The 10,171-nt window shown below is 39.2% G+C and overlaps 1 non-coding gene across 1 annotated transcript; it reads left to right on the top strand.

The window, feature by feature from the left end:
- The first annotated feature begins 3,014 nt into the window (after window positions 1-3,014).
- LOC112999412 (small nucleolar RNA R71) lies at window positions 3,015-3,121 on the top strand. The gene has a single exon (XR_003264599.1). It is a non-coding gene; the product is annotated as a small nucleolar RNA R71 (small nucleolar RNA).
- The last annotated feature ends 7,050 nt before the right edge of the window (window positions 3,122-10,171 follow it).

Below are 10,171 nucleotides of genomic sequence, written 5' to 3'. Positions count from 1 at the left end.
GCAAGAGGGGTAAGGCAATTGTGAAATAACAAAAATTTTTGCAGGATCTACTTCAATGCCCTTATTGGAAATAATGTGGCCTAAAACTATACCTTGCTCAACCATAAAATGACATTTTTCAAAATTTAGAACAAGGTTAGTTTTAGTGCATCTATTCAAAACCTTTTCTAGACTATCCAAACAAATATCAAAAGAGGATCCATATATAGTGAAATCATCCATAAACACCTCTATGCAATTTTCTAAAAAATCACTGAAAAATACTGATCATGCACCGCTGGAAGGTACCAGGCGCATTGCACAGGCCGAAAGGCATCCTCCTATAGGCAAAAGTGCCGAAGGGGCAGGTGAATGTGGTCTTTTCCTGATCCTCAGGAGCAATAATGATTTGCATATAACCAGAAAAACCATCAAGGAAACAGTAGTGAGATTTACCTGCCATGCGTTCAAGCATTTGGTCAATAAATGGCAGGGGAAAATGGTCCTTTTTGGTAACCTGGTTCAGCCTCCTATAGTCGATGCAGACTCTCCAACTGTTCTGCACCCAAGTAGGAATCAGCTCCTCCTTCTCATTTTTGATCACGGTGAGGCCGATTTTCTTCAGGACTACCTGGACGGGACTCACCCATTGGTTGTCGGAGATAGGATAAATGATTCCAGCTTGCAAAAGCTTGGTTATATCCTTCTTCACTACATCAAGAATCACCGGGTTGAGTCTTCTCTGTGGCTGTCTTACTGGTTTAGCCCCATCCTCTAAATTTATCTGATGCATACATGTGGAAGGGCTAATACCAGGAATGTCCGCCAGGGACCAGCCTATAGCCTTCTTATGCTTCTTGAGAACAGATAACAACTTCTCTTCTTGCTCATCAGCAAGGGAGGCAGATAAAATTATTCGAAAACTTTTGTTATCATCCAAGTAAGCATATTTTAAATTTGATGGCAGAGGCTTCAATTTTGGTGTGGCCGGCTGGATAGTGCTAGAAAGAGATGGTTTCTCAACCTATACCTCATAAAGAAAGTCAGAGGTATATGTACTTCCTGAAACATGGTTAGTTCTATCTGACTCTATAAAATCAATCTCAAGAGGTAAAACATCACCAGACATGTAATCAATATCAAATTCAGATTCACTCTCAGCATCAAATTCAGACATTGATCAAATACAATTTCAGACTCAATGCATGAAGAGTGAGAGGCATGTAGATCAGAATGAAGATCAGTCATGTATTCATCAACAACATGGTCAATTATTTTAGCATGAAATACAAAAAGATCTTCAGATGGGTGTTTCATAGCATCAAGAATATTAAAATGAACAATTATATCACCAAACTCCATAGATAGTGTGCCTGCATATACATCTATCTTACTTCTAGTAGTTTTCATAAAAGGTATGCCTAGAAGGACGGAACTGATCCTTGAGAAAATCCCTCCTCCATATTCAAAATATAAAAATCAACAGGGAAAATCAGAGTTCACCAACTCTAACTAAGACATCCTCTATGAAACCAGCAGGATAGGCAACACTTCTATTAGCTAAATGAATTACCATATCCGTTGACTGCAAAGGACCAAGAGATAGAGAATTAAAAATAGACAGAGGCATAGCACTAATAGAAGCTCCTAAATCTAGCATGGCATTGTCAAACTTACTGTTCCCTATAATCCAAGGTATGTTGAATGTACCTGGATCTTTACATTTTTCAGGGATTTGGGGAACAGATTTACCAATCAATGCGGAGACATTTCTGCCCATACTAATTCTTTCACTTCCTTTAAGCTTCCGCTTATTAGTGCACAACTCCTTCAAGAATTTAGCATATCTTGGAATTTGCTTTATTGCATCTAGCAGAGGTATGTTTACCTCTACTTTTCTAAATGTTTCCAAGATCTCCTTCTCTTCCTCTTCCATTTTTTGTTGGAAATTGCTCTTGGAGGGAATGAAAGAGGGATATGCTGCTTCTGTAAATCAGAATTACCAGTGGAAGATTCACCTACATAGAAATTGTTAGGTAACTTACTCTTTAAATTTTTGTCATCATCTTTTTCTGGAGTAGAGTGAAGTTGGGGAGGTTCATTTGCGGATGAGGAGGATGTTGCTGGTTGAGGTCCTTGACACTGCTTTCCCAACCTCAATGTAATGGCACTCACATTTTTGGGATTCTGGACAGATTGAGAAGGTAATCTGTCAGAATTCTGGGACTGTTGTTGATTTAACTATGTAGCCAATTGTCCCATCTGATTAGTTAAGCTCTGAATGGAGGCTTTGGTCTCTTGTTGAAACTGCTTGTTTTGCATAGTCATTTGCCTCACAAGTTCTTCAAGGGAAGGTTGCGGAGGAGCCTCAATTGTTTGCTGTTTATGGGGCTGTAGTTGTTGCTGTTGTTGCTGCTGGATTGGTGGAGGAACGTATGGTCTGCTTGGGCCAGCAACATTCTGAAAAATAAGGCTGTTGTTGTTGTTGCTGCTATTGTGAAGGATTTGACCATCTAAGGTTGGGATGATGCCTCCACCCGGGATTGTACCTGTTGCTGGAGAGGTCATAATTATTCTGTTGTGGCTGATTTTGCTGCTGAGGTTGAGGAGGTCTATTGTAGATGTTTGCAGCATAAGCTTCAGGCTGTTCAATTGCTTCAGATTGTTGCACAGAAGGGCAAAGGTCTATGTGGTGGTCGACAGAGGAGCATAAACCACAGAGTCTGGCGACAGGTGTAGATTTTTGATTCATGGCCAGTTGGGTTACCAGGTTAACCAAGGCATCTAGTTTACCTTCAAGGTTCTTAGTCTCAGCTGATGAAGATGAATTCGTGGCTACTTCATGCACTCCTTTAATGACAATAGCATCATTTCTGGCACTAAATTGCTGGGAGTCTGAAGCCATCTTCTCAATTAAATTTCTGGCTTCTACATGCGTCATGTCTCCAAGGGCTCCACCATTGGCAGCATCTATCATACTTCTCTCCATGTTACTGTGTCCTTCATAAAAATATTGGAGAAGAAGCTGCTCAGAAATCTGGTGGTGAGGGCAACTGGCGCATATTTTTTTAAATCTCTCCCAGTATTCATATAGGCTCTCTCCACTGAGTTGCCTGATGCCTGAAATATCCTTTCTGATGGTCGTGGTCCTGGAAACAGGGAATTTTTTTTCTAAGAATACTCTCATGAGGTCATCCCAACTGGTGATAGACCTTGGAGCAAGGTAATATAGCCAGTCCTTTGACACTTCCTCTAAAGAATGAGGAAAAGCCTTCAGAAATATGTGATCCTCCTGGACATCTGGGGATTTCATGGTGGAGCAGACAATATGGAATTCTTTCAGATGTTTGTGCGGGTCTTCACCTACAAGGCCATGAAACTTTGGAAGCAAATGGATCAGTCCAGTTTTAAGAACATATGGGACATCCTCATCAGGGTATTGGATGCACAAGCTTTCGTAGGTGAAATCAGGTGCAGCCATTTCCCTTAGAGTCCTCTCACGGGGTGGAGGTTGTGCCATGTTCTCAGAATGTTCAAAATTACCAACCATAGAATGCTCAGACTCACCAATAACAGAATGCTCAGGATGCTCAAAAGGTACAAAATGATGCCTAACTAATCTATGAAATTTCCTATCTATCTCAGGATCAAAGGGTTGTAAGTCAGATGGATTGCCTCTAGTCATATACTACATTCAACATGCACAACTAGTTGCCTTCTTATGCAAGTAACAGTGTAGGTTTTAACTACAGCTACCCTCAAATGATATCTAAATGACTTGGAATTTTGTGAGCAACACTCTAAAATCATGAAAAGATGGCACAAAAATTTTCAGGCAAAAATTCAAAGTCTAACTATAGAAATTACCTAAGGAAAGTTTAGAAAAATAAAACAATAAAACTTGAAAAATAAAAAAAAACTAGTAAACAGGCGATTTTGGCTAGCTAGAGACCTCAGCCAGCCTTTGGCGGGCTATCACACTGTGGGAAATTTTTTTCTACCCCAAATACATATATAATAATAGTCATTCTGATACCCAGAGCAAAAGTTATGGCCGTTTGAAATTTTGATAAACACAAGTTCTCAATTTTTTTTGAATCTCTCAAATCTGGCCACAACAAGTGTTCCTGATATTTTTCACACAAAATATGAGTCAAAAGAATCTACCACACCAAAATTCAGCCAAAAATAACAACCCTAACTATCAAAACAAAAATCGCCAATTAAATTGTCAGCATCAGTCACTAATTCAGTCGCTAAGGGATTTACACTACTACTCTATTTTCCAGATCAGCAAAAGTGGTCGCTAAATCCGTTGCAAAACACTATTCACAGCAAAACACAAAAACTGAAACAGGGGAAGCGCTGAACAGAAAAACTAAAACAAAATACCACACTAAACAAAATAACAAGACACTAAACAACACTAACGCAACACTAACGCAACACTAACACAACACACGAAAGCATAAAACAACTAAACATAAAACATGAATCATTAGCTATTATGAACCTTTGGACACTGCTCCCCGGCAACGGCGCCAAATTTAATCAAGGCCGTACCCGAATCAAATAAACATTAAAAATGAAGTATCTAGGAAGTGATCCTAGGTCGTCTCCCAACAAGCAATGGTTAACCAAACGTTCATAACGGATAGTAGGAAAATAGTATCGAATTGGGGGGGGGGGGGTTGTTTGCTTTTGTAAATTAAACAGCGAATAGATGTGAATTAGAAAATATCAGAATTAAAACACGTTGCTTCCCCTTGATTCACAAGCAAGTCTCTTATCCTAGGTTATGAGAGTTTATCCTTTATCAGTTCAACCACTTAATCCAACCCTAAATTAAATTACTAAGCAAAATTTAACATAAAACATTCATTATGTGATTAAGCAACACATACACCAATTAATCATAAACGATCATTAAGCATGAACGTAAATTAAGCACAAAGACAATTAATCAAGCACTGAGCATGCATGAATTAATAACAACAAATACAGAGTAATTGGTGAAGAGGGAAAACTGATAAGAATTTAATAGTAATAATAGAACCTCAAAGAGAATTGTGCTTGATCCTTAAGTGAAAACAACGCTGGAGACTTAGCCTTCCATTAATCAATAGAGAACGAAATTATAGATTGAAGAACGAAATTTTATTGCTAAAATGAAAAGTGACTAAAATGAAAAAGAGAGTAGCACCTAAAACGGAAAAGAGAGAGAGAGGAGAGGAGAGGAGAGGAGAGGAGAGAGAGAAGAGAGCCTAAACTAGAACCTTGGTGCTGTTATATAGTTTTCAGCCCCAAAGCTTACAAATCTGTTTTAAATCCAAGCCCATAAATAAAATAAAATCTAGGTAAGATAAGATAAGATAAGATCTAGATGAAATAATATCTAGATGAGATCAAATCTAAATAATATCTAGATAAGATAAAATTTGGTAGAATAAAATAGTCTGCTCTCTTCAACCCAAGCCCAATTTTGGATTCAAGCCCAAGCCCAATTTTGGATTCAAGCCCAAGCCCAATTTTGGATTCAAGCCCAATTGCTTATAATTCTCCTGAAATTAAATTAAAAACAAATAATTAATCCAGTAAGCCCCAATGATAAAACTGCATAATTAATTTGACAATTAAGACTAATTAGTAATTAAAATGGTGCAAAAAGGGTTAAGAAATAGGAGAAAATAATGGCACATCAAAGATGACGAGTATAAAGGTGTTGTATTTGGAATTGCAAGGAATCCAAGTATGATATGATGTGCAATTATTGTATGTATGCTTGTTGCTAGTGAAACTTAGTTCCTTAAGTTAAGTCATTGGAGATGACGATTGCAAAGGCTTCATGTATAGGACCATAGAGAATCCAAGTATGGTGTTTAGTTGTTGTTTGTGGGTAGCCATGTAAGTTGAGAGTGTTTGGTGGGTCTTCAACCTATTGTTGAGTGAATTCATGATGGCTAACACTAAATAGACCAATAGAATAGATGAATGAGCAAATTCCTATAGAGATTAAGCTAGGCAAATTCCTTTTGATGTTATGATCTTTGTAAGCCTTATCGATGTAAGCCAATATCTATATTCATCTTCCCCCCCCCCCCATAAAATCACACCTCATCTACAAGATCAACTATAGAACTCCCCCAATGATCGAAGATAAGTATTATGTTAAGGGATGTTATACGTTGATCACTCATGCATTATGAATCTTTATGAAGTAGACTTTATGTTTTTGGTGATTATGATTAGTGTTGCATGGTAATATTTGATCATTAGACTTGTGATGTTGACACTAGAATACAAAATTGCAAGGGTATCAACCTACACCCTGCCACTGTCATTTTGCTCCCACGAACAAGGTTCGTGATCATCACAGGTATCAACCACACGATACAAAATTGCAAGGGTGAGTTTATTATAAAAGAACCAATACCAATTCCAAATAACCACAATTAGCAAGGAACATAGGCAAACATGATAAGCATACACAACAATCATTATTCAACACTCATATCCAACAAATATTCATCATTCACATCCAACGATTACTCATCATCCATCCATGGACCCAATCAAGACTGCACAGAATGATGCATGCACCTAACTCAACACTCAGATGCAATGTGGTACGTACCAACAACAACCAAATATCAGGAAATAGCCTAAGTGTGTCTACACGATACTCTCACTTAGGGAACTGTGCTGAGTTTGTCAAGACCACCCGATTGTGCACGTAACAGCCCCCCTCCCATAGGTGATCAGCCTGGGAGCCCAAAGGTGTTCCCTACCAGGTGACAGCCCCCTAGTACAAAGTACACTTGGCCACAGTTACTCTATTTCCTGTGTCGTATGAGCTATGATCACGGCCAAAAGTAAGTGCCAAAGACCATGGACCAATTAAAGCACCTAAGCATCCCCTCAGGAATGCTTAGATTCTCTAACCACGCTAGTTACCCACGTTTGGGCCATCCGACAAGGTCAGTGCACTCTACCCCCCATGACATACACTTCATACGACGTATGATCGTGGCCAAAAGCTAGTGCCAAAGACCCTGGAAGGTCAGTGCACAGTGCCCCCACTATCATACACAACATCCAACGTATGAACGTGGCCAAAAGCTAGTTCCAAAGACCCTGAAAGGTCAGTGCACAGTGCCCCCCACGAACATACACAACATGCACATGCCAATGCATTTCCAACATCAATCAACAAATCGTATTTCCATGTCATTCACAACATAAATATCATCTCATCTCAATGACGTTATCAACAACAACAACAACCTCATTTCATATTCACATATTCATCAATAATAACAATCCATGTTGACATGGTCTTTATTAACAATGTCATCTCAAATCAATATCATCATAATTATCATTATCATCACATATCAATTAAAATCCTCAATAGCAACATCAACAACAATTCAAATAAACACAACAATATCATTTCCACACGCACGGTCTTTAAACAACACATTTCAAACAACCAAAACAATATCATTCATCACAATACAATATATATATATATATATATATATATATATATATATATATATATATATATATCGCATCCCATTAGTTAAAACGTAATTTTCTTTGAAGAAAAATCAGCATGCAACAGGGACAGACATATATCCTCATCCTCATAGCTAGGTTCCCTGACCCTAACTATGGTGTTAAAACGGTAAGTTTTATAATAAACTCCCCTTACCTATCGTGAGCTACCCCGCGGATTCCTCATCGCGTCACTTGAAGATTCCTTTTCGTCCTTGCTCATCGATTCCATGCAAGCCTCTACTATGCCAAAAAGAAGGAGACTTAGTATGGATTTCAAAAAACAAAGCTAGTACCAGTGCTCTGGGTCAAACACCCACATCACTACATGAAAGAGCTGAGAGCATTTCGGTTTTTGCAAAGGAACATCATTTGGAAATTCCGACCACGCCAATGTGACCGGGGTTCAGTGTAGGTTACGAAAATAACATGCATTTCATGAAAGGATAATGTTTACAAAGTCTCCTTCTCTAAGGTTTTTCAAAGGAAGCATAAGACATGCAATGGCGGTTCCAAAGTCAGAAAAGATGCAAAGACAAGATGAAACTAACAAGAAACAAGCATAGAACCATGGTTACCTCGAAAGAAAATGAAAGATCAGATTAGGGTTTTCGTTCTCTACCGAAACCGCAAGCCAAGTTGGAAATTCTGCTTCGGTTGAAGGGTTCCTCTCGGTGTGGGTTTTCAATGGAGAACAATGATGGTTTGTGGTGGCTAATGGTGGATGTGGGTGATGGAAAAAGTACTTGGAACTTTAGAAATGGATTTGGAAGAAAGAAAGAAGAAGAAATGGCATTTTTCCTAAGCTACACCAAAGCAAAGGCTGAAATGCTTAAATAGGAGATGCTCTCGGGAACGGAAGCTTCTAGCACACTCCAGAGATCTTCGCAAAGATCCCAATGGTCAGATCATTGACAAGTGTCTTGTGAAGTTGCAGACCCAATTTTGAGAAGCTCCAACGGTTAACGAAGGCTTGGCAGCGTTTTTACCGAGGCAGCTTCATGTAGCTTTCTCTAGATGCTTCATTAAGAGGCTTCCTCCAGAAGCTTCATTAAGAGGCTTCTAGCACACTCCAGACATCTTCTCAAAGATCCCAACGGTCAGATCATGGAAAATGTCTTGTGAAGTTGCAGACCAAATTTCGGGAAGATCCAACGGTTAACGAAGGCTGGGCAGCGTTATTACCGAGGCAGCTTCATGTAGGTTTCTCTAGAAGCTTCATTAAGAGGCTTCCTCCAGAAGCTTCCTCGTGGCTTCTTTGAGAAGCTAGATACTTATCTATCCACACCCCTCTATTAACTAAACTAACTTCCTTAAAAATAATTACGGATGAAAATAACGCAACAAATAATCAAACATCAAACATAATTACTAATAATATATAGATATATATACCAGGGTGTTACACTCCCAGACAGTCTCAGAGATGAATCTGGTAGAATCGTAAGGCTCCTGGGGTCAGGAGGCAGTGGATTTCCTCTTCCCTGAGGCCATCTGCATCAAAAAGAGTCACAGGAATCAAGTTAGACAGGTTTTATTTCAACTGAAATTAGAAAAATAAAACAGAAAAATAGACTGGGCACTTAGCGAGACTGACTTGCTTAGTGCACCTTATGAAAATCACAGCTCACGCTTAGTGCACAGGGTGCGCTTAACATGATAACACAAAAACAAAGACACTGGCTAAGCGAGACACACTCGCTTAGCTGAAATAGCACAATGGCTAAGCGAGCAGGCTCGCTAAGCCTTATTCTCTCACAAAGAGCTAATTGCGCTTAGCGAAACTGACTCGCTTAGCGCGACATACTACATAGGCTTAGCGCTAGCAGGCGCTTAGCCCGAACTAACCACTGGAACTTAATTGGCTTAGCGAGTAGGCTCGTTAAGCCCAATTCCAAAATAGAGAAGAAATTGCGCTTAGCAAGGCTGACTCACTTAGCGCGTGAACAAAAACTCAGAAAACTAAATTTCCTTAGGCTTAGCGAGACTGACTCGCTTAGCCCAGGCTTATTCACTAAAAGAGGCTAGGTGTCTTAGCGAGCCTAACTCGCTTAGCCACCAGCAGAAGACCAACAGCCTCTTGGACTCTGACCCAAGCAACACAACTCGCTAAGCACAGCATACTGGTTTAGCGAGTTCATATGAACACTCAAACTAAATCTAGAAATTTTAACACTAGCTAAGTCGAAGTGCAGTGGCTTCGCGAGTTCATATAGAAACTCATATATACAAACCAAAATGATGAACACGCTTAGCAGGACAGGGCCGGCTTAGCGAGTTCATCAGAAAACCTAGAAATTCAACAAAAATTAATGAACTCGCTTAGCGAGCAGGCTCGCTCAACGAGAACATAAAAAATTCCTGAAAAATTAGGCCTTTTCAGCCCCCTACCACAGGCCCCTATTAGGCCTCAAAACCTAATCAAACCAAGGCAAAATCATATAAATTATGTGCGAAAATAAACCCCTAACAACATGCTATTTAACAACTAACCAAACAACAACAGAATCAACACAAAATTGAAACTTTCAAACCTAAGCATGGCTTCTATCCTAAGGTTCAAAAATGGAAATTAAAAAAAAAATGAAGTAAGAAGTAAGGTTACTTACTTGGATTGATGGAAATATTGAGC

Source organism: Glycine max, chromosome 14 (assembly GCF_000004515.6).
Source record: "Glycine max cultivar Williams 82 chromosome 14, Glycine_max_v4.0, whole genome shotgun sequence".
Classification (NCBI taxonomy): Eukaryota; Viridiplantae; Streptophyta; class Magnoliopsida; order Fabales; family Fabaceae; genus Glycine; species Glycine max.
This window is presented reverse-complemented; position numbering and strand designations above follow the sequence as displayed.